Here is a 25,558-nt window from a genome sequence, read left to right on the forward strand (position 1 = left end):
GTAAGCACTCTTGACATATTAAGGTTATCATTGCCATTAAGATTATCCCAAATATCCTAGTGCCATTAACCCAAGAATAATGCAAGAGAGCATTCTTTTACTTAAGAAACAATATATTTCTTATTTTTAAAGTTTATTGAATTATTCTTTGAGTGTTATTTTAGGATTAATTTTAATAAATATCCTCAGGGGCTATGAAAAGAGTCGATACTTCCATGCTATAGAATTCAAAATTTACAATCCTGCTATATTTCTCAAAATCCTCTACATACTGTCATTTATTTCTTGACCACTGGTTTCTCATGAAAAACAGATGCTAAAATTTTCTACAATCCATTGGGTTTTTTTTCTTTACATATTTTACCATTATATTAGCATTTTCAGTGTGGATTTTGCATTTTGGTTCAAAAAAAAGTTCTTTGCCCGATTTCAGTTGTTTTTCTCTCTCTCCCTCTTTTTAATCTCAAATTACACTTAGTATACTTCTTAATTAATGTATCAATAAGTACATTATTAACATATCAATCAATAGATACTTCTAAAGTGGTTGAAAAGTTTAATCTTTTCATTAGCCTTAAACATTTTACTGGTAATGTTTTCTATGTTTTTTCAGTGGCTTCCTTCAACCAGTAGCCTTGCCACATACCACATATTTTGAATTATTAGGGTCTAAATTCCATAATATAAATGCTATAAAGAAGGATCTTAAGTGTCTCTTATGTACTCACTGCTTAGGGAACTGCCTAGTTGGAATAGAATATTCCCATTGAAATTAAAAAAATTTTTTTAAAAATGGTCATTCACTTAATGACAGGGTTTTCAGGAATAATTTAAAATCTTTAAGCATGGAATAGGTGTATTTCCTTATCAAAACATCCATACAAGGTAGGCATTATTATAATATTTTAGAGATGAGGAAACAGAGATTAAATTATTCCCCCAAGGTAAGGAAGCCAGGATCCAAACCCACATGACAAAGATATCTGAGTTTGTGGTTTTATTTCCACAACCATGCCAGAGACAGACAAGCCTGTGAATTTTTTATGTCTTTTGTTGAATCACCTGTTGGAACTTTTTTCTTATTTTATATAGTTGATAAAAGCTCTTTATGCACTATAGTTAGTAATCAGTTGCAATGTCAGTGACAAATATTTACCCTTAATTTCTCTTAGGTAGAGAATGATTCTACCTCATTCCTGATGTCTATGTGTGAACTCTATTTGCATAAGGTTCCTAGATATTTTCTGACCTTGTTATCACTCCTCTCAAGGGAGAAGAAGCATCATGATCCCACTGATGAGTTTGGGAGGAAACTTCCGCCACAGTGAGACAAGAAGAACAAGCTCTGTTCTGCTCCCTCATGTTGTGAGTTTGACAGGGGCAGATCCCATATGTAAAGGCCTGGGTTGGTCGGAGGTTGTCTGTGAGTGGATGGGTGTGCCTGCCTAACTCAGGGACTTTATAGTAGTACACCACCGATCACTGTCCAGCAACATTCTCCAACATTAGCTTAATAATAAGAAAGGTGGTATTTTGGCCCCTATTGACTAATGATCTCTTTTATTCTTCAACAGGTTCAGAAGTTGGGCAGAGTAGAGAGGTGCTACTTACTGGATCATTTGAATTTCAATAGTTTGGTGTTTTCTTCTCAATGATGTGTTTTTTATAATATAAACTATTTTAATTTTTGTGAAGTCAAATTTCTTGCTGTTTTTATTCCTTAGATTGCTTTTATCCTTAGAAAATCTTTTCCCATTTAGATTTATCTATATTTTCATTCAGCTATTACATAGTTTGGCTTTTTGTTATTTAATTCATGCGAAATTAGTTTATATACATGCTGTGAAGATTTCTTTCCTAAATAATTAAGAAAATACCCTGGCACAACTTTTAAAATTTTCCTTTTTAGGTGCCTGGGTGGCTCCATCAGTTAAGGGTCTGCCTTCAGCTCAGGTCACGATCCCAGGGTCCTGGGATCAAGTCCTGCATCAGGCTCTCTGCTTAGCCCGGAGTCTGCTTCTCCTGTGCCTCTGCCCCTCCCCACCTGCTCATGCTCTCTCTCTCCCTCTCTCTCTCAAATAAATGAATAAATAAATAAATAATTTTTTTCTTTTTATTCACAAAACTGCTATAATTTTATGATATACCATTTATGTGTATGTATATATTTATGTATATGTGCATATATATATGTATTTACCCACATATTAGTACTGTTGTGTCTCTGGACTGTCAATTACCTACCCTGTTGATTCTTTTGCCAAAGTTCTATTTTTCAATTACCACAGCTACATATATTTTTTTATTGAAGTATAGTTGATATGCAATACATATGTATTTTTTAATCATGTAAAAGTTCTACTTTGCATGATCGGATTATGTGAATACATGTTATAATCCACAACATAACCTAAAAATATTATTTTTCAGCTATCAAGTTTGCAAGCAAATGTTTAAATCAATTTCCTACAAAGGTTTTATTATTTTATAAGTAGGATATTTAAGCACTGTCCATGTGTATGAGGCGTCTGTGAGCTCGGCCATGGATTATATTGTGGATTGTGCTACCAGCTGGCCTGTTGTATGACAGAGAATGGTCACCACCAGTCACAAATTGCATCTGTTTGTGCCTCTATTTGTTAGACAATCTGGCACCAGTAACAGCTGAGAAGAAAGATTTGCAAACTGCCTGCCTGATGGATGTGTCTAGAGTTATCTCTAAATCCAAATAAAATGTTAAGTGCTATCAAGAAATCATAAATCAGGCATATCTCTCTTTGAGCCATGAGAAGGTCTTACTAAAGCTTTTATGACACCCCATGTGGGAGAGGTATGATCGGCTGATATTCAAAAAGAGAATTTGGATCAGTTTGTTCCATACTATTAATTAGGTCACATTTTTAACCTGATTGAGCTTAAGGTATACCAGAAGGCCTACCATTTAAGTCATGATGATAAAAACAAACAAACAAAAACCCAAATAAAACAAAAACTAGAGTTTTCGATCACGTAAGAGGAATATAGCACCAACCAAGAATGCAGAAGGTGGTTGATACCAAGGAGTATGTTGGGAAAGCAGATAACCTGTGATCTAGGTTACCTGTTTTATTTTTTATTTTTTTTTAAAGATTTTATTTATTTATTTGAGAGAGAGAGAATGAGAGCACGAGAGGGAAGAGGGTCAGAGGGAGAAGCAGACTCCCTGCTGAGCAGGGAGCCCGATGTGGGACTCGATCCCGGGACTCCAGGATCATGACCTGAGCCGAAGGCAGTCGCTTAACCAACTGAGCCACCCAGGCGCCCTAGGTTACCTGTTTTATAGCCAGACATCAGTCGGGACAGGCATGAACAGTGCAGGGTAGCTGAGCACCAACCAGTACGACACAACCTTGGGGGAGATCCCAGCACTAAACCTTCATGGGTTATGACAAGAAGTTTTCACATTTTTATATCTGTGAAAGTTCTAAATGCCCACAAGAGAGTGCAAAAGTAGCTCTTTATCAGGCAAAACGTAAAAAAAAATATTTCCTGATCTGTTGTATTAGATGCCACCAATGAATACCACCTCTGTCTAATTTAGGGGGAAAAGGAATTACTGGAAGAATATCATGAAGCTCACAGAATCAACAGGAAGGCTAGAGAATCAAACTTGAAAAATGGGTAAAAATCAAAGAAAGTTAGGCAGGAGGCACTATGTCAGAGCAACGAGTCATTGGGCTCTGGGGAGACCTTGGCAGTAGCACTTCTGTCCTGGACTCTGCTGCCTCCATGCACCCTGACAGTGAACAACTTTGGCTTTTATTTTTTTTATTTTTTTATTAACATATAATGTATTATCTGTTTCAGGGGTACAGGGTCTGTGATTCATCAGTCTTACACAATTCTCAGCACTCACCATAGCACATACCCTCCCCAATGTCCATCACCCAGTCACCCCATCCCTTCCACCCCCCACCACTCCAGCAACCCTCAGTTTGTTTCCTGAGATTAAGAGTCTCTTATGGTTTGTCTCCCTCTCTGGTTTCGTCTTGTTTCATTTTTCCCTCCCTTCCCCTATGATCCTCTGTCTTGTTTCTCAAATTCCTCATATCAGTGAGATCATATGATATTTGTCTTTCTCTGACTTATTTCATTTAGCATATTACCCTCTAGTTCCATCCATATCATTGCAAATGGCAAGATTTCATTTTTTGATGGCTGCATAATATTCCATGGTATATATATGCCACATCTTCTTTATCCATTCATCTGTTGATGGACGTCTGGGCTCTTTCCATGGTTTGGCTATTATTGCTATAAACACTGGGGTGCATGTGCCCCTTTGGATCACTACATTTGTATCTTTGGGGTAAATACCCAGTAGTCCTTTGGCTTTTGTTTGACTCACGCAAGACTCAAATTCCTGGTTAGGAGCATCTGACTGGCTGATCCTGTGCATGTGCCCACCTGGTTTGGAGGCAAGGGTCAAGAATCTGAAACCTTGGACTTCTTTAATGTAAGGAAGTGCCTTGACTCCTTAGTAAGTCCAGAAGAGTAGGAAGGGAGAAAGTCTCCATGTCAGGTAGCAGAGAAAAAAAGAAGGAAGAAAAAAGAAAAAGTAAAAAATAGCACCTCCCACATACACACATAAATATATCAAAAATGAAATTCTATACCTAAAATTTAAACATTGTGAATTTTTGTTACTTATATAATAAAAATGTCTTTTTTTCCTGCAATAATTTGTTTTGAAAAGGATTATTTCTTAAGGTCTGGTTTTTTTTTTCTACTTTTGGTAAAAGAAATATCTTCTGTTTGTTCATTCTTTTGATAAGCACCTGGTATTTCTCTGAGAAACAGGGTGCTTGGACCCTCCTAGATTTGCCCCAAATATGGCTGATCTCTAGCTCCTTGATCCAGCAGCCCAGATGGAGTGCAGAGGGATCTGGGGTAGCAGGCAGTCCTGGCAGTTAAATCTCACTTCTGGAGAGTTTCTCATCTGTGTCTCTCAAAAGTTACATGCCAAATACCTCATCCTGTATGGCTGGATCTCAGTCCTGGTGCGGCCTAAGCTATGGAAACCCATGTTTAAGTTGTGTCACTTACCGGAGACTATTCCCCACCTCTGCCCACTCCTATTTTAGCACTCTGAAGTTAGTGGCCTGGGCTTTGGCAAAAGTTTTCCAATGTCGCCATCGTTAGCAGCCAGTGACTTGATAAAGTCTTCCATGGCTCAGAACTCTCAGGATGGTTAGTCTTGAACCCTGTGGGACTCCCCTCCAAAACCTACACCATCGAAGTCCGTAAGCAGCCGCTGCCAAAGGCCTTCCAGGAGGAGGGTTTTCCTATGATCTGATGGTCCATTTCCAACTCAAGCCCTGGACCATATAAATTAATGTATGTTTATAATTCTTCTTCTTAATTTTTGGAAGGCTCTGATTTCTAGAGCAATGCCTTCTTAATGTTCAGAAGGTTCTAATTTCCAAGGGAAATGATTTGCCAGTCAATCCTGATTAATCTTCTTTAAACAGGTCTCGTGTGCCCTGTAATTAACAGAAATTCTAGCATTTGGATGGCACCCTTGCTAGTTTCTTATATGAATGCAGTTGTTTCTCCATTTCTTGGCTGATTCCACTAGTTACTGGGGAGGGAAATGCTAGACATCTGCTGTCAAGTAGCCAACTTGTCCCACTGATGGCAATGTGATCTGCAATTGTTCTTTTTTATATTTTTTTCACCTCCTCCTTTGAATTCTTGTCTCCTCACTCTCCTTTGCCATTGACAGAAAGGTAGGAGGCAGAAATGAATTAGGCAAGAAGGGAAACAGCACATTTCTCTCATATCCCCACCTCTTGGGGAGGCTGCTTCCTGTGAGCTTCACTTCTCTCCCCTGCCCTCACACCTACCTAGCTAACGACTGCTCAGCTCAAATGCTATCCTCTCTGGGGAGTCATCTCAGATTGCCCTCCCCATTGCTGGACCCCCTGTAAGTGCTTAGAGTGCTCCCCTAGAGTGCTCTAAACGTGCCTCTCTCGCACATATCCATGCTATCTTAAATTTTGATGTATTCATTCATCTCCCCACCCAGACTGTGAGCTCCCTGATAGAGAGGGCTTGTCACTGTATTTCCAGGGTCAAATTTAGTTGGTTAAAAGAATGAACAGATTTGGAAAAGAGACAGAAGAGTCAAGAAGAAAAGTTTCCTTAGAACCTCTAGATAGTTTCTAAATTGGTAACATTTAAGATCTCTCATGCTTTGTTCGACCAATATGGCAGGTCAAATGTGAAGAATAAAGAAAGAGTTGGATTATTGGAGCTGATAACCATTTTTGGTTATGTTCTGTTAAAAGCATAGTGCATGTGTTGAGGGTTAATTTATTGATTATAAATAGTTACTAATAGCAAATAATTATAAAACATAGCTTTTGACAATTGTTTCTATATAATCCCAGTTCTTTATAATACCTGCACTATTCTGCACTGGTAGAAAAATGAATTGTTCACTATGAAAATGCCACCCATTAGTGCCACTGCTCCCAAACGACATACAATTTTGTGTTTTATGGCTCTCAGCTGCACACTGCCTGGAAGATACTTTAGACATGAGCCAACTTTTTACATCTAACACATGCCCAGTAAAAGACACTTAGAATTCCAATTGGACTAAATTTGCCCCTTCTCCAGAGGGCACATAAATGAATAAATACAAGGAAATCCCCTCCCATCACACACACACACACACACACACACACACACACACACACACACACACACACACATGCATGCACGCAATCCTCAGAGCAGCTGTGTTATATTATAAGTTGGAGGCCTTTTGTTAGTTCAGATGTTTAAGGTCTGCAAACGCACTCTGCAGAAGAAATAAATATTATGAGTAAGTCTCGTTTCCATGCTTGTAGTGGGGAAACACTTACTAGCACCGTTTACTACAGTCTTATACTGAAACAATCTCATAAAAGAATACCAGCATTACTCACCCAGCACATGACTGCTAAGACAAGATGGTATCTGTTTTATTCCCTCAATATTCAAAACATGATTTCATTCAGATGCTTTCCCAGATGGACTTTCTTTTCAGTAAAACTAATCAGAATAATCATGGATTGTGTGCTTGCTAAATCTATTCTTGTTTCTTTTTTCTTAAACCATTCACCTCTCTTTTACTTTACTGAATAGTGCATATAAATAAAACTTCACAAACGAGAAAGATTGGATATTAGCACTGAATTGTCAAAGGAAAGGCAGGTTGGAGCTGCGTGGGGACTCAACCTGGAATCCAGGTCATTCCATTGAAGGATTTGGTGTTCTGCTGTGAAAGCTTAGAGTCTGAGGTTGACAAATTTCCGAAGAAGACAGTGTACTAGGGATTGATATAAATGTGGACTTCCTAATGTACAAGGAGAAAGGACTCTCATAACAATACCACAAGTCTGCACAATCGTTGCATTCTCTTGTTATTATGAAAGCATGTGTGAAGCCGAAATATAATAAGATTGTTTAGCGAACATAAAGTCAGAACAAGGAAACACAGAGAAATTTATGTTTAATGGCACTGAGAGCCTAACATGTCCATCTCCTTCTGAGGTCCTGTCAAAGGCATTAGAAACACTTTGCCATGCTCCTCCCAAAGCCTGGTACATTCTTTCCCCATTCTTCACTAACTTTTACTAATCCATCTAATCTTGGTTTAATTATCACTTTCTTAGAGACGCCTTTTTTGGTCTTCTTATCTAAGAAAGGGTCCCCACCGGACACTCCAGAGCACTCTGTAATTTCTCTTTACAGCACTTACCTCAACGTGTACTTAGATACTTATCTGTTGCTTGAAGGTCTGTCTGCCTCTAGAATGGAAGCTCTAAGAGAGCAGGAACCATGTGTGTTTTGAGTCCCACTAGCTTCTCAGTGCCGACCAAGTGCCTGGCACATCTGCAAGCATTCAGGACATACTTGATACATGAACAAATGAGAAAAGCTCACCCAGGAGGTGCGCGGGCTGATGGCGAAGGGCACAGGAGCTAGATTCAGAAATCCTGCCTCTGTGTCTTTAGTAACTCTGTGAGCATAAGCAAGTTATCAAACAGGATGCTTTAGAAAATTAGGGCAGTGCTAGTACCTGCCTCAAGCATTCTCGTGAGGATTAAACAATTCATAGCTACACAACACTTGGAACAGTGACTGGCACAGAGTGAGCCCTCAAGCAGAGTTAGCTCTTAATATTGTCTTACAAATGATAATTCTAAGAGAAACTGAAAGTCTGATGGTTAAAACTCAGTTTCCTTGGGATGTTACTGGGATGGGTGCAATTCATATGAACCTCTAAAGATATTTATTCGTGTTTCCATGGTTTTGCAACTATCTTTCTGATGAAGAATACTTCCATTAAATATGGAAGGTATTAAAACAGGGTATACCCGGGGCGCCTGGGTGGCTCAGATGATTAAGCATCTGCCTTCGGCTCAGGTCATGATCCCAGGGTCCTGGGATCGAGTCCTGCATCGGGCTCCCTGCTCCTTGGGAGCCTGCTTCTCCCTCTGCCTCTCTCTCTCTCTCTCTCTCTCCCTGTCTTTCATGAATAAATAAATAAAAAAAATCTTAAAAAAAAAAAAAACAAAAACAAGTTATACCCAAGCCCTTCCAGCTTAGAAGCTACTTTTATCTTCTTTTTGTGGTGTTTTGTGTCTAGGTACTGACCCATTATGCACGAACATCAGAACTTAACTCTAATGGCAGCTGTATTTTATCCTTTTCTCTAAGTTCTTGGGAGGGTCATCTCTGTAACAATGCATTATGGACAACAATATTCAAGGTGGGTATTTTATAACATTTATAAAGTAGAAGAGGACATAATAAATGTGCATAATTCTGTAACGACAGAGGGAATCATCATTGTATTCGTCTTATTTGGTTTTAAAGGCTTTACTGACAAATATGGGACAAAGCACCATATTTAACAATTACATATTATAATGTTGTCAGACAAAACTGGCAAAGTTGTTAGAGTCTTAATCCCTGGTTCATTTGTTGAACATGTATTTATTGAGTGCCTAATAGGTGCCAGCCATTATACTAGGGATGGTCTATAACACTTTGGGTTTGAATTGCAGAATGATATAAACAGGACTCTTGTTATGTGATGAATTGGCATTTTGGTCATCAAACACTTAATAAATTTTTACTATATTGTTGTCTGCTATTTTCAATGATAAAATGCTGACAATGATAGTGTGTGAGAATGTAGTGCTAAAACAACTAAAGGGTGGGCAACCACCTTTTTTATCCCCCCACCCTACATACACATGAAGTGTGTCCTTTGATCATTAGCTGTAGGTGCAATTCAGAGAGCCTATTTTCATGCACAGTTGAGCATTATTTACTTGAAATTAAAATACATTTATGTCAAAACCTACTTCTTCCTTACTTTTAATGCCATTCTGGCAATAAACCCCAAATCAGGCCTTTCTGATGTGCCTTTCTTTATTTTAGCTTTGATTTATCCACCTTCTCCCTGTTTGGAATCCCTATCTTCTAATTCTCTCACATAGGAGATCTGCTGCCTTCAGTCCATAAGATAAAATTTTACCTTTGTCCACATGAATATCCCAAAGACTAAACTAATCCACTGAATCTCAGAATTGGTCCAAACTCAAAGATGTTATGCAATTACTCATTAGTTGCTGAATTTCTCCTTACAAAAAAGAAAGAAAAAGAAAAAAGAAAAACTGATGAAAGAAATTGAAGAAAACAGAGGGCGGAGCAAGATGGCGGAGGAGTAGGAGACCTGGATTTCGTCTGGTCTCAGGAATTCAGCTGGATAGGGATCAAACCATTCTGAACACCTACGAACTCAACAGGAGATCGAAGAGGAGAGTAGCAACAACTCTCTGAACAGAGAAGCGACCACTTACTGGAAGGTAGGACGTGCAGAGAAGTGAATCCGAGGGGATATTCGGGAGGATAGACAGCGGGGGAGGGGGCCTCCGTCGGCCGCTTCTGGCAAGTGCTAGAGCCGCGGAGCACAAAATCGGACCTTTTAGAAGTCGGCTCTGCTGAGGGACGTCACACCAGTGGCTAAGCTGAGGGTGGAACCCTCGCGGGACAGTGTGGTCTCAGGACCCTCGGGGTCAAAGAAAGACTGCAGGTGCCTGAGTGCGGCAGAGCTCCCAGGTATCGGAGCGGGGAAGCCGGCTGCAGAGACGGAGCCAAGGCACCGGCTCTCAGCTCGGGATTGCCATAAACTGTGATCAGCGACACAGTCGGGCCACTGCTCCTCCAGCAGGGACCCAACAAGCGGCAGATCCCGGGAGACTCCCCTTCCTCCCCTGGGAGGAGCGGCGCGGGAGTGCACCACAGGGATCTGCTGGGTTTCGAGACTCCACACGGGGTCGGGTGCCAGAGATAGAAACGCTCGGTCACAGGCTGGGTGAGCACGGAGTGCGGCCGGAGACCGGGGAGACAGGAGTGATTGACTGCTTTTCTCTGGGGGCGCACTGAGGAGCGGGGCCCCGAGTTCTCAGCTCCTCCGGGCAGAGATTGGGAGGCTGCCATTTTCACCCTGGTCCTCCAAAGCTGTACCGAGAGCTTGCAGAGAACAAAAGCTCCTGAAAGCAAACCCGAGCAGACTGCTTAGCCCTGACCAGGCAAGGGTGGGACAATTCCGCCTCCAGCAAAGACATCTGGGAACCACGGCAACAGGCCCCTCCGCAGAAGATCAGCACGAACAGCCAGCCAAGACCAAGTTTACCAATCAAGGAGAACGGGAGAACTCCAGCGCTAGGGGAATACTGCACATAGAATTCATGGCTTTTTTACCATGATACATTAGTCTTTCAAAGTTAATTTTAACTTTTTTTTTTGAATTTTTCTTTTTCCTTTTTTCAACCAACATCTTATCAATCCCTTTTTTAAAAAAAACATTTTTCTTTTTCATTTTTAGAGTCATATTCTATCCCTTCATAGTAGTTACCCTTATTTTTGGCATATATATATATAAGTTGTTCTCTCTTTAAAATTTTGAGATACAGTTTCTTCTATCAGATCAAAATATACCCTAAATCTCTAGTATATGGCTTTGTTCTAGTCTCCTGCCTGATCACATTCTCTCCCCTTTTTTTTCTTTCTTTCTTTCCTTTTTTTTAATCCTCCTCTTTCTTTCTTCAAACATCTTCTTATAAATTCCTTTTTTAAAATTTTTTATAATTTTCATCTTTACAGTCATATTCCATCCCTTCATTGTATCAACCCTTATTTTGTACATATATAAGTCTGTCTTTCTTTAAAATTTTAGGAGGCACTTTCTTCTGACAGACCAAAATACACCCAAAATCTAGTGTGTGGCACTGATCTATGCACTAGCCTGATCATATTTGATCATATTCTGTTTTTTTTTGTTTTGTTCTGTTTGTTTTTATCTTTTTCTTTTTTTTTTCTCTCTCTTTCGTTTTTCTTTCTTTCCCTTTCTTTCCCCCTGGCTTCAGGTCTTTTCTGATTTGATTAGAGTATATTTTCTGGAGACGTTGTTCACCTGTTACCATTTTGTTCTCTCATTCATCTATTCTCCTCTGGACAAAATGACAAGACGAAAAAAATCACCTCAGCAAAAAGAACAAGAGGTAGTACCATCAGCCAGGGACCTACTCAATACGGACATTAGTGCGATGTCGGACCTAGAGTTCAGAATCATGACTTTAAAGATACTAGCTGGGCTTGAAAAAAGTATGGAAGTTATTAGAGAAACCCTTTCTGGAGAAATAAAAGAACTAAAATCTAACCAAGTCGAAATCAAAAAGGGTATTGATGAGGTGCAATCAAAAATGGGGGCACTAACTGCTAGGATAAATAAGGCAGAAGAGAGAATCAGCGATATAGAAGATCAAATGATGGAAAATAAAGAAGCTGAGAAAAAGAGAGATAAACAACTACTGGATCACAAGGGCAGAATTCGAGAGATAAGCAATACGATAAGATGAAACAACATTAGAATAATTGGGATCCCAGAAGAAGAAGAAAGAGAGAGAGGGGCAGAAGGTATATTGGAGCAAATTATAGCAGAGAACTTCCCTAATGTGGGGAAGGAAACAGGCATCAAAATCCAGGAGGCACAGAGAACCCCTCTCAAAATCAATAAAAATAGGTCAACACCCTGACATCTAATAGTAAAACTTACGAGTCTCAGAGACAAAGAGAAAATCTTGAAAGCAGCTCGGGACAAGAGCTCTGTAACCTACAATGGTAGAAACATTAGATTGGCAACAGACCTATCCACAGAGACCTGGCAGGCCAGAAAGGACTGGCATGATATATTCAGCGCACTAAACGAGAAAAATACAATATATTAACAAAAGAAAGAACAAGAATCATATGATCCTCTCAATAGACGCAGAGAAAGCATTTGACAAAGTACAGCATCGTTTCTTGATCAAAACTCTTCAGAGTATAGAGCTAGAGGGTACCTACCTCAATATCATAAAAGCCATCTATGAAAAACCTACAGCGAATATCATTCTCAATGGGGAAAAGCTGAGAGCTTTCCCCCTAAGGTCAGGAACACGGCACGGATGTCCACTATCACCACTGTTATTCAACATAGTATTAGAAGTCCTAGCCACAGCAATCAGACAACAACAACAACAAAAAAATCAAAGGCATCCAAATCATCAAGGAGGAAGTCAAACTCTCACTCTTTGCAGATGATATGATACTTTATGTGGAAAACCCAAGACTCCACCCCAAAACTGCTAGAACTCATACAGGAATTCAGTCAAGTGGCAGGATATAAAATCAATGCACAGAAATCAGTGGCATTCCTATACACCAACAACAAGACAGAAGAGAGACAAATTAAGGAGTCAATCCCATTTACAATTGCACCCAAAACCATAAGATACCTAGGAATAAATCTAACCAAAGAGGTAAAGGATCTGTACTCAGAAAACTATAAAATACGCATGAAAGAAATTGAGGAAGACACAAAGAAATGGAAAAACTTTCAATGCTCATGGATTGGAAGAACAAACATTGTGAAGATGTCAATGCTACCTAGAGCAATCTACACATTCAGTGCAATCCCCATCAAAATACCATCCACTTTTTTCAAAGAAATGGAACAAATAATCCTAAAATTTGTATGGAACCAGAAAAGACCTCGAATAGCCAGAGGAATGTTGAAAAAGAAAAGCAAAGCTGGCAGCATCACAATTCCGGACTTCCAGCTCTATTACAAAGCTGTCATCATCAAGACAGTATGGTACTGGCACAAAAACAGACACATAGATCAAGGGAACAGAATCGAGAGCCCAGAAATGGACCCTCAACTCTATGGTCAACTAATCTTTGACAAAGCAGAAAGAATGTCCAATGGAAAATAGTCTCTTCAACAAATGGTGTTGGGAAAATTGGACAGCCACATGCGGAAGAATGAAAGTGGACCATTTCCTTACACCACACACAAAAATAGACTCCAAATGGTTGAAAGACCTAAATGTGAGACAGGAGTCCATCAAAATTCTAAAGGAGAACAGAGGCAGCAACCTCTTCGACCTCAGCCACAGCAACTTCTTCCTAGAAACATCGCCAAAGGCAAGGGAAGCAAGGGCAAAAATGAACTACTGGGATTTCATCAAGATAAAAAGCTTTTGCACAGCAAAAGAGACAGTCCACAAAACCAAAAGACAATCGACAGAATGGGAGAAAATATTTGCAAATGACGTATCAGATAAAGGGCTAGTATCCAAAGTCTATAAAGAACTTATCAAACTCAACACCCAAAGAACAAATAATCCAATCAAGAAATGGGCAGAAGCCACGAACAGACATTTTTCCAAAGAAGACATCCAAATGGCCAGCAGACCCATGAAAAAGTGTTCAACATCGCTCAGCATCAGGGAAATCCAAATCAAAACCTCAATGAGATACCACCTCACACCAGTCAGAATGGCTAAAATTAACAAGTCAGGAAATGACAGATGTTGGCGGGGATGTGGAGAAAGGGGAACCCTCCTCCACTGTTGGTGGGAATGCAACCTGGTGCAACCACTCTGGACAACAGTATGGAGTTTCCTCAAACAGTTGAAAATAGAGCTACCATACGATCCAGCCATTGTACTACTGGGTATTTACCACAAAGATACAAATGTAGGGATCCGAAGGGGTACATGCACCCCGATGTTTATAGCAGCAATGTCCACAATAGCCAAACTGTGGAAAGAGCCAAGATGTCCATCGACAGATGAATGGATAAAGAAGATGTGGTATATATATATACAGTGGAATATTATGCAGCCATCAGAAGGAATGAGATCTTGCCATTTGCAACGACGTGGATGGAACTGGAGGGTGTTATGCTGAGTGAAATAAGTCAATCAGAGAAAGACATGTATCATATGACCTCACTGATATGAGGAATTCTTAATCTCAGGAAACAAACTGAGGGTTGCTGGAGTGGTGGGGGGTGGGAGGGATGGGGTGGCTGGGTGATAGACATTGAGGAGGGTATGTGCTATGGTGAGCGCTGTGAATTGTGCAATACTACTGAATCACAGATCTGTACCTCTGAAACAAATATGCAATATATATTAAGAAAAAAAAAGAAGAAGATAGCAGGAGGGGAAGAATGAAGGGGGGGAAATCGGAGGGGGAGACGAACCATGATAGATGATGGACTCTGAAAAACAAACTGAGGGTTCTAGAGGGGAGGGGGGTGGGGGGATGGGTTAGCATCGTGATGGGTATTAAAGAGGGCACATTCTGCGTGGAGCACTGGGTATTATGCACAATGAATCATGGAACACTACATCAAAAACTAATGATGCAATATATGGTGATTAATATAACAATGAAAAATTTAAAGAGAAATTGAAGAAAACACAATAAGTGGAAAAATTTATATTCATGCATTGGAAGAATTGATATTATTAAAATGTCCTAATTACCCAAATCGATCTATAGATTCAGTGCAATCTCCATCAAATTCCAATGGCTTTTTTCACAAAAACAAAAGAAACAATCCTAAAATTTGTATGGAACCACAGAAGAACCCAAAAGGCTAAAAACCTTGCACAAGAAGAGCAAAACCCGAGGCATTACATGTCCTGTTTTTAAACTATATTACAAAGCTTTAGTAATCAAAACAGTATGATATTGGCATAAAAATAAACACAGAGATCAATGAAACAGAATAGAGAACCCAGAAATAAATCCATGCATATTAGTTCAACTAATTTTCCATAAAGGCACTATGAATACACAATGGGGAAAAGATAGCATTTTAATAAATGTTGTTGGGGAAATAGGATATCCATATGCAAAAGAATGAAATTGGACCTCTATCTTACACCATACACAAAAATCAACTCAAAATGGATTTAAGACTTAAACATAAGACCTCAAACTGTAAAACTCCTAAAAGAGAACACAGCAGAATATCTCCTTGACATCAGTCTTGGCAATGATTGTTTGGATTTCACACCAAAAGCAAAGGCAACAAAAGCAAAAATAAACAAGTGGAACTACATTAAATTAAAAAGCTTCTGCACAGCAAAGGAAACCATCAATGAAATGAAAAAGCAATCTATGGGATAAGAGAAAGTATCCACAAATCATACATCTGATTAGGGATTGATATCCAAAGTATATGAAGAACTCATACAACTTAATAGCAAAAACAAACAATCCAATTAAAAAATGGGCCAGGGGCTGAAAATCATTTTCCCAAAGAAGACATACAAATGGCCAACAGGTACATTAAAAGGTACTCAATATCACTAATCATCAGGGAAATGCAAATCAAAACCACAACGACACACCACCTCACACCTATTAGAATGGCTATCATAAAAAAGACAAGAGATGACAAGTGTTCGCAAAGATGTGGAGAAAAGGATATGCTTGAATGCTTTTGGTAGGAACATGAATTGATACAGCCATTATGAAAACCAGTATGGAAGTTCCTCAAGAAATTAGAAGCAGAACTACCATATGATACAGAAATTCCACCTTTTGGTATTTATTCAAAGGAAATAAGATCATTATCTCAACTCCCATATCCATTGCAGCACTACTCATAATACCCAAGATAAAGAAACAACCTAAGTATCCCTTAATGGATGGGTGGGTAAAGAAAATGTGGCATATACATACAATGGAACATTATTCAGCCTTAAAAAAGAAGGAAATCCATTTGTGACAACATGGATGATCCTGGAAGACATCATGGAAAACGAGATAAGCCATACATTATGGTACGGTATAACTTATATGCAGAATCTTAAAAAAAAAAAAGTCAAACTCATAGAAACTAAGAGTAGACTAGTGGTTGCCAGGGAAACTGTAAGGTGGAGGAAATGAGAGGCTGGTATCGCTTTCAGTTATAAGATGATTAAGTTCTGAGGATCTAATGTATATCATGGTGACTGTACTTATAACACTGCAGAGTACACTTGAAATTTACTAAGGCCATAGATCTTACACACACAAGAAAGGTAACTATGTGAGATGATGAATGTACTATTTAGCTTGATTGTTGGAATCATTTCATAATATATACATATATTGAATCATCAAGAGTTGTATAGTTTAAATATCTTACAAATTTGTCAAATAAACCTCAATAAAGCTGGGGAAAAACCACCATTTTCCACTTAGATTACCAATTATAGAGAGGTATGTTAAAATCTTCTACAGTGGCTATAGATTTGCCAATTTCTCTTAGCAATTCTATACATTTTTCCTTCATGTATATCAGGGCTATATAATTAGATATATAAAGCTACAATATATGATAGTAGGCCAATAAGAAATACATATTAATGAAACACAATGTACAAATTATAAAGCATATTTATGTGCTCATGGGAGACATCAGTAATCAATCACGGCATGCCAGTCTGCTCCAACCTGACTCCAGAATATTTTCTAGCATTTCACCCTATGCAGTCATCTTAGTTGTTACTCAAAGTAATTCCTTTTGCCTTTCCCTGGCCTACCTTAGTATTGTCATGAAGGATAGAATATTCTAAAAAAGACAGAATTTCAGATAAATGGGATGAATAAAAGATTATTCAAGAACTAGCAGTAGAACAACTGATGCTTTGGGAAAGAATGCCATATTTCTATGGTATAGTAAGAATAATTCTGGATTGATTGAAAAATTCAATATAAAAATAATTAACTCCTAGAAAGTCTAGAAGAGAACATAGGTGTAAATTACCTTTTCTTGGGATCCAGAGAGCTTTTATGACCATAAAAGAGAGGCTGGAGAGAAGTTATAAGAAAAATGTCTGATAGATTAGGTTTTATAAAAATTAAAATCTTGTTTTTCAGTCATAAAAAACAAACTGAACAAATGAGGGAATATTTAGCAGTGTATATAATACTTAAAGTTCTTAATGCACAAATATCTTACAAATTAAAAAAGAAAGAGACAAACATCCTACAGGAAAAATAAACTAGGAACAAACTCATATAATGTACAAGAGGAGAAGTATTAATGGCAAATATGTATGTTGCATAAGTTTACATTTCACACTAACAACAAAATAACACGAGATATCTTTTTTACCCATCAAATTACCATGAAGAGTTCAGAAATGAGAATGTCGTGACAGAGAGCGCATACGTGAAAATATCTGGAAGAAAATTTGAAAATACACACCCAGGGCCTCATAAGTATTCACACACTTTGATTCAGTAATTCCATTTCTATAATGATCTGAATTAGATATAATGATCCATAATTAGAGCATCACATGAAACAGAATGGACGAAATGCCGACATTTTATTCCTAATAGTTAAAAATTGGAAATAACTAAAACAGGTGAATGCCTACACAGACAACAGTGTATCTGTACATTAACAATCAAAGTTGTAATAATCAACGATGGTAGAAATTAAAAGAAACCATGTGCTGTGTGCTTCAAATTTTATTTAACATGCATTTTCTGTATATTTAATATGAAAGAATTTGGGATATAAATGTACAAACATGGTAATAATGTTTGTTTTCTAAGTCTGGGCTTGACCCTGAAATGACTGGCTGTTGTTTTTATTCTCGGTATTTGATGATTGTTTTCCTATTACTTTTTTTTTTTTTACAGTGAATGGCTGAAATCAGAAAAAGATTTTTCAGAAGAAAATGTCAGAGAACAGAGAGTGCCTAAAAATCACATCAGTCTATTGCAGTTCTCAAATATTTCCTAATCCAGAGAGATACAATCAACAACTGTCTTATTAGACTATTGCCAAAAAAAAATCTCAAAAATCTAACTTTGCTCATGAAGACAGAAAATGTCTCCCTGAGTACATACTGTAATCACGCAGAAAGGCATGTGTAACTCACAGCTCAAAATCTCTAGGACTGTCCCCTCGTCAGCACAGTTCAGTCCGGCCCCTTGCCCTCGGCTAACCTAAAGCAACCCCTAAGTCTGGTCCACAGGCCACACACCCAGGCTTTGAGAAAGAGCCAGAGAAGCCCTGTTGGTTTGCCTACCCTAATCCTGTGATTACCAGAACATTACAAAAATAAGACTTATCTGTGGATTTGTATTTTTATTAAATTAAGTCTCCTGAGAGCATCATGGTTATGCATAAACCGCATTTATTAATCCTGGCATAGCTCAAAGAGATCACTGCAAAAATAGACTATGAATAAATTGACCACGTCATACTTACTCAGTGTGCAGTGTAATTTTCCTAGTGTTATTTTGTGCCGCTGAGCCGCTGAGCTGCTGAGGGGCTAAATGAAGGCTTCTCTTTCTCTGAGGTGGTATAGTTTTCAAAACTGGAAAATTCCTTTCCACACAGTGTTGACATTAGTACACACTTCCTGAGCCCTTATTTATCTAGCATAGTCACTTTCAGTGTACTGCGCTATTTATAGAAGATGCGAGAAGATGCATCTAGCATCTAGAATTCATTCAAGATGGCTGAATTCAAGAATGTAAAGAGGCATTTTCATAATCTGTGTGTGCAACTAGCAATTACCGCTAGGTAAGGCAAAGGGCAACTTGACTGTATTCATTTTCTGATCTTTCAATCACATGACCAAAACGAGGGCTAGTTTTGGGAAGCAATTTGCAAAGCCATTTTAAATATGGTGCTAACAGTTCAAAAACATTCTGCTTCAGATTTGCAAAATGAGGATTCCACGAATCAAGTTAAGTCAAACTGAAATTTAATAGATGCATAGATCTCCTAAAGATTCGTCACACGAAATATTGTCTGCCATCTTAGCCATTCACTCTGCAAGTTTGAAATATTCCTCCTGTCCAGGTCCCCAGCGACTACCATGTGGCCAGATGAGATGGCCACTTCCCATTCCTGTACTCCCTTCATCCTCTCAGCAGCCTTTGACCAAGTGGACCACTGCCATCTTCTTAAGGAACTTCCTTCTCTTTCCCCCCAAAATGCACAGACCTGGATCTCCTCCAGCTTCTCTGGTAGTTGTTTCTCACTTTCTTCTGCCTTATTTTAACTTGCTCTTCTTCTTCTTCTTCAATACAGCCTCTTAAAGCCGACATTACTAAGCGCTCAATCCTGGGCCCTCACTTTTGCTCCATCTGAACTCGCCCATGACAATCCATGCTGTCTCATGATTAAACAACATCCATGTGTGCAGAAAACTCCCCCATTGATACTCAAGCCCAAACTTCTTTTCTTGGCTGCAGACCTAAATTGGTCCTACTTAGCAGACATTTTTATGATTAATCATATGATTAAGAACATTCTCCTCCCTAAACTGGTTTTTAATCTGATCTTTAGCATCTTACTACACAACACCACATCCACCCAGGTCTTCTCTCCAGAATTCTCAACAACATTTCTGTTCCCCCTTCTGCTTTGCTAGGTCCTGTTGTTCTGAAACCTGATAGAGACAGCGATCTTTCTTTTTAGAACTTTTTAGAGACATACCGTCGCCTCTGCTGTGTTCTGGTCATTAGAAGTAGTTATGAAATCCAGACCATGCTCAAACAAAGAGGATTCCACTCTTGGGGGCCATCTTGGAGGCTGCCTGCCCCACTGACAGGGCAGGCTTGGCGAGGGCTGCTCTGACCCTTCTGCAGTGCTCTGAACCCTGCCAAGAGCTTCTCTCCTTACACTGCCACATGGTCTACTGGAAGCAGTTGTCGATGTTTCCTTTGGACTCCAGGGCCTGGCCTAGAGCCTAGCCATGACCTGCTGAACTGAACTGAATTGTGCATCTCTCAGCCAGGGCCAGAATATATAAACAGTGCTGGGACTAAACCGAGAAATGAAGCTCCTAAGATGGGATGTTTCCTTTGGAGGTGATCTCACGGTGCCCTAAAAGCAAATCTAACATATTTGAGGAATCTGTGGTAGGAGTCTGGAACACTCCAGTTATAATGAAGAAGCGGAAAGGAGACAGGCAGTGAGAAAGAAGGATGGATCTGTCATCCTGGTAGGAGCTTACATAATGGTTTTCAGTCTTCTGTGTCTCCTCACAATACCTCAGGAAACTCCAGATGAAGTTTGTGATTAAGGGAAGCAGAAAAGAGGAGGCAACAGAAGGGAACATTGCAGGGAACTCAGGTACCAGTTTTATCATAAAAGGAACCAAGGAAGGACATTTGCTTACCACCCTCAGGTTCCCAAATGACAAAGGCCACAGAAGGGCCAAATCCAATCCAATCCAACCCACTCTTTTCCTGTACACAGAGTATGTCTTGAATTCTTGCTCACCCTTCCCCCCCAATTTAGCTGGGTAAGTAGCACAGATAACTTTTCTTCTCTACCAAAGCATAGACTTCAAGTATGCAGCTCTCCACAACTCCAAGCCTGCCTTCCCTCCAGCATTCAGTGGGCCTCCAAACAATCATTTCCCCAAGCTGCAAAATGCGGTTCTGCATGACATAACCTCCACACGCTACCATAAAGGAAGGGGTGGGGGGTGGGCGGGGAGACCTGAGAGAATAAGCCAAGGAAATCTCTTTAATGCTTCACTCCCCTAGCAAGAGAATCCACTAGCAAGGCCTAAAATTCTTAGGGAGAAAGAAAGATGTGGTTACATTTATTCCCTTTCTTTCTTTTTTTTACGATTTTTATTTATTTATTTGACAGAGAGAGAGCACAAGCAGGGCAGAGCTGCAGAGGGAGAGGGAGAAGCAGGCTCCCCACTGAGCAGGGAGCCCAACATGGGGCTCTATCCCAGGACCCTGAGATCATGACTGGAGCCAAAGGCAGCTGCTTAACCGACGAAGCCACCCAAGCGCCCCATATTCCCTATTTCATCATAAAATAGGTACCAAGGGCTATAATACATTGGGAACTCTGCCAGGCACAGGATTCATAGACATAAAGGACACAAAAATCAGCCTTAACAGGCTCATCTTCTTGTGGAGTCTTGCGGACTCTTGACAGAGTCAAGAGCAGGTTAAGAATTCTACCATAACAGCCTGCTGTGGGTTAAGAAAGAGGTGAGCACAGAGTGTGAGCTCCCGGTGAGAGAAGAGGACATCCAACTTGGATTGGGGCATCAAATGAAACTTCTCAGGGAAGTAAGAACCAGGTGGAATCTTGAAGGACCGGCCATGATTGGCTAAAGGTAAACAGGGGAGTAACATTCCAGCAGAAGGGAAACCATGCAAAGAAGCAGGGAGATCAGAAAGAGTGTGGTGGTGATTTCAGGGCACTACAGTGACTCCTCCGACAAAAAGTGTGAGGAAGGCAGGATGAGGAAGGGAGAGAAGAGAGGGCAACAGAGGACTGCCACGCCAGGGAGTGTGGAGGTTACCCCAAAGCATCAGGAAGTCATAAAACATCCCAAGCAGGAAAATGACGTGGTCAAATTTATATATAGAAGGAGCTGTCTCACGTTAGTGGAGAGATCTGATTGGCAGGGAGACCCACTCCCTGCTGCCATAAAAAGTGAGGTGTGGGGGCAGTTGAGGAAGGGACAATTCAGAAAGAATGTAAACTTGTTGAGACTCAGATAAATACTGGGTTAAGGAAAAAGAAGGGTGTCAGGGATGACTCACAGCTTAGTGGCTTAAGAAGCTGAGGAGAAGATGGTGGTATTCACTGAAACAAGAGATAAAGGAATTCCCAAGGTTTTAGGGAAGATGAGTTTAGCATTGGACATACTGATATTATAGGGACTTAGGACCAATTTCCCCAGGTACTAGGATCTTGGATTCATTTAAATTCAGACAGACTCTTCGGTCAGTAGAAATTTAGACTCTAGGTCTTGAGAACCTTGGAAAACAGTTTGAATTTCATCAGCTCTGAAACTATAGTACCTTCCCTAAGCTGTCTCCCACCACTTCCCATAATAACATCCCTCTTTCATATAGGGCTGGGATGGTTGGGAAGTGAACAGTGGAGACCACCATAGCTGTATCAACTTAGCTCTCTTCTCATACTATCTTACCCCCAAGGGCACTTGAACATTGAGAATCAGGTATTACAGGTCAACTTAGAGCCATGTCAACTTGAAAAAGTTCTGAATTTATATACAACTTGTATGTAGCCAGTAATAGCCTGTTAATAGTCAGTCCCTATTCTGAAGTACTTGTTTTCATAGAACTCACCAATAAGAAAAAGCACATATTCTCCAACATTCCCACAGATACCTTCATTTACAGGTACTTGGAACTGGGTCCAAGTATCTGGAGGCATGTTGGTTTCCAGATACATTTTAGCTCAACAAGAGTGGCAGAAAGCCACTATGGAGATACGGCCTGTAAAAATGGCATCTGTCTTAGAGAGCCTTTTGCAGCGATGGGGAGGGAAAGCAAAGTTTGAAGGTTTTCTGTCCTCTCTGATCTCACTGTTAATTCTAGTTGGCTATTAAATGTTTTTCAGATTAATAATATTATATCTCAACTCCTGAGTTTCAGTTACTTGTGAGATAGCCATATAGGTGACTAGCTATGCAGGTGTTTCCAAAAGAGATTTCATTCAGCTACAGGTATAGGGGTCACACATACTTAGATGTGGTCTAATGCTGTAAAACGGTCGAAACCACTCTTAGGAATGTGTACAGCCAAGAAGTGTGCCGAGGACTTAACTTGGGAAAAATCAACATTTAAATTCTGCAGGGGAGGAAATGGGGGGGAGGGGCTTGAAGGAGACAACAACAAAAAGTAACAAGAAAACCAGGAAGGAACTCTATCAAAAAAAGCCAAGTGAAAAAGAACTTTAAGTAAAAAGAATAGCCAATACTGCCACATGTTGAGGAAAATTCAAGTAAGATACATACTGAGCTATCGATTAGCTTGGCAAGTTGGATTTTTTTTAATTTCATTTTGATAAATTTAAGTTTTGGCAATATGTCTTCCCAGGCAGATTTGAAAACTTTATGTAGTCAACTGGATTCATCTTTATAGGATTTCCACGTTTTGTGTCATATCAAAGGTGTTTTCCATGAGAATATACATATTTACATAAAATTTATAAATTTATTCATTTATTTATATTTTAGATATATTTCCTGCAAGTGAGTGTGTATGTGTGTGTGTATATCATATAACTTGAGAGAAAGGCTTAACTTGGGAGAAACGGAATGTTTTGGAAGGATACCAGGTAGCTTCTGGAATACTTGGGAACACTGGAGAGCCAGGCAGGAACCAAGGCAGTCAGGTGGCAAGTCCCATGGCCAAGATCTCAGCAGAGGAACAGCCTGGTCAGGGTGACACAGCTCTGCTGCTGGACGCTGGGCACAGCGGCTGGCACTACCCTCACCGGACACTGGATACTGCTGAGGCCCTGCCACGACTGCATGCTACTCTTGGCACCACCGCCACCGAACACTTGATGCCACCACCACTGGAATGAATTCTAACTACCTCCTTCTTTGTGTCGCCTGCTCCAAATTCAAAGTCCCAGCAAAGGCGTCTCACTGTCTGAGCTTAGGTCACTCATCCATATCTAGCTATCGGGGTTTACAAGAGCAAGTACTCATTTTTCTTGGCTTCTACAGGCAGAGCTGGGACCTGCCTCCTCCCAAAACTCAACAGGCAAACATAAGAAGAAGTTCAAGGGATGCCTGGGTGGCTCGGTCGTTAAGCATCTGCCTTCGGTTCAGGTCATGATCCCAGAGTCCTGGGATCAAGCCCCACATTGGGCTCCGTGCTCCTCCCTCTCCTGCTCCCCCTGCTTGTGCTCTGTCTGTCAAATAAATAAATAAAATCTTTTTAAAAAGAAGAAAAAGAGGTTCAAATACTGAGTTTAAAAAACAAAACCAAAAATTAAAACTTCACGGTAGAGGATAATGCCTTCCTCACAAAGATGTTTTTGTGATTTGCACCTGATCATAAAATGACATCTGTAGTTGTCATAATTTTTTATATATAAAAACTTTAATCAAAACATGAATTGAACAGTATCATTGTACTTGACCCTTTACATACATTCTCTTTTTTTTCAATGAGCAATAGTCATGCCTCATGGACTAACTGGCTACATGGACTAACTTAGCTAGTACACAAAGCCACACATTCTTTTTTTAAGCCTTTATTTTTTAGAGCAGTTTTAGGTTCACAACAATATTGAGAAGGAGGCACAGAGAGTTCCCATATTCTACCTGCCCCTACACGTGCTCACCTCCCCCATTATCAACATCACTCACCAGGCTATTACATTTTTTGGCAAAGATGAACTTATACTGACCCATCACAACCACCCAAAGTCCATAGCTTACCTTAGGGTCCACTCTTGGTATTATATTCTCTGTGTGTTTGAACAAATGTATAATGACACATATCCATCATTATTAGATCATAGAGAATATTTTCACCGTCCTAAAAATCATCTGTGCTCTCGGCCTGTTCATCCCTTCCCCCCCCACTGCCCCCAGAAACCACTGATCTTTTTACTGTCTCCATAGTTTTGCCTTTTCTAGAATGCCATATAGTTAGAATTCATAGAGTATGCAGCCTTTCCAGATTTGCTTCTTTCACTTAGTGATATGCATTTAACATTCCTCCATGTCTTTTCATGACATGATAGCTCATTTCTTTTTAGCGCTGAATAACAGTCCGTTATCTGGATGCGCCACAGTTTATTTATCCACTCACCCACTGAAGAACAGCTTGGTTGCTTCTAAGTTTTGGCAATTACAAATAATGCTGCTATAAATATCTGTGTACAGGTTTTTCTGTGAACATGTTTTCAACTCCTTTGGGTAAATACCAAGAAGCATGATTGTTGGATCCTATGGTAGGAGTATGTTTAGTTTTGTAAGATACTGCCAAACTGTCTTCCAAAATGGCTGAATCATTTTGCATTCCCACCAGCGATGGATGAGAGGTCCTACTGCTTCACATCCTCACCCGTGTTACAGATTCTGGCCATTCTAACCGGTGTGTGGTGGATAAATTTTAAAAGTAAAACATCTCTCTGGCAGCAGCATTAAGGGTCTGAACAGCCTACGGCAGTGGCATCCCCAGGAGGCTGGTGGAGGGCTTCTTCCCTCAGTACTATTTAAACTATATGTATTAACTTCAGGGTCTTTGAACTGTGGCCATATTGGAGTTTTCCAGTGGGTTTTCAGGTGGACAGTGGGGCTGGATGAATCAGGAAGAAGTGCCAAGATCATGGATGTGATCAGCA

At 39.8% G+C, this 25,558-nt stretch overlaps 1 pseudogene; it reads right to left on the reverse strand.

Annotated features, from left to right (window-relative positions):
* The window catches only part of LOC114213478 (S-formylglutathione hydrolase-like), a 37,642-nt pseudogene extending 15,018 nt beyond the window's left edge, over positions 1-22,624 (reverse strand).
* Positions 22,625-25,558: the final 2,934 nt, after the last annotated feature.

The sequence above is a fragment of the Eumetopias jubatus genome, unplaced genomic scaffold (assembly GCF_037043125.1).
Source record: "Eumetopias jubatus isolate StellerSeaLion01/CBP00866 unplaced genomic scaffold, mEumJub1_p1.0 scaffold_15, whole genome shotgun sequence".
Classification (NCBI taxonomy): Eukaryota; Metazoa; Chordata; class Mammalia; order Carnivora; family Otariidae; genus Eumetopias; species Eumetopias jubatus.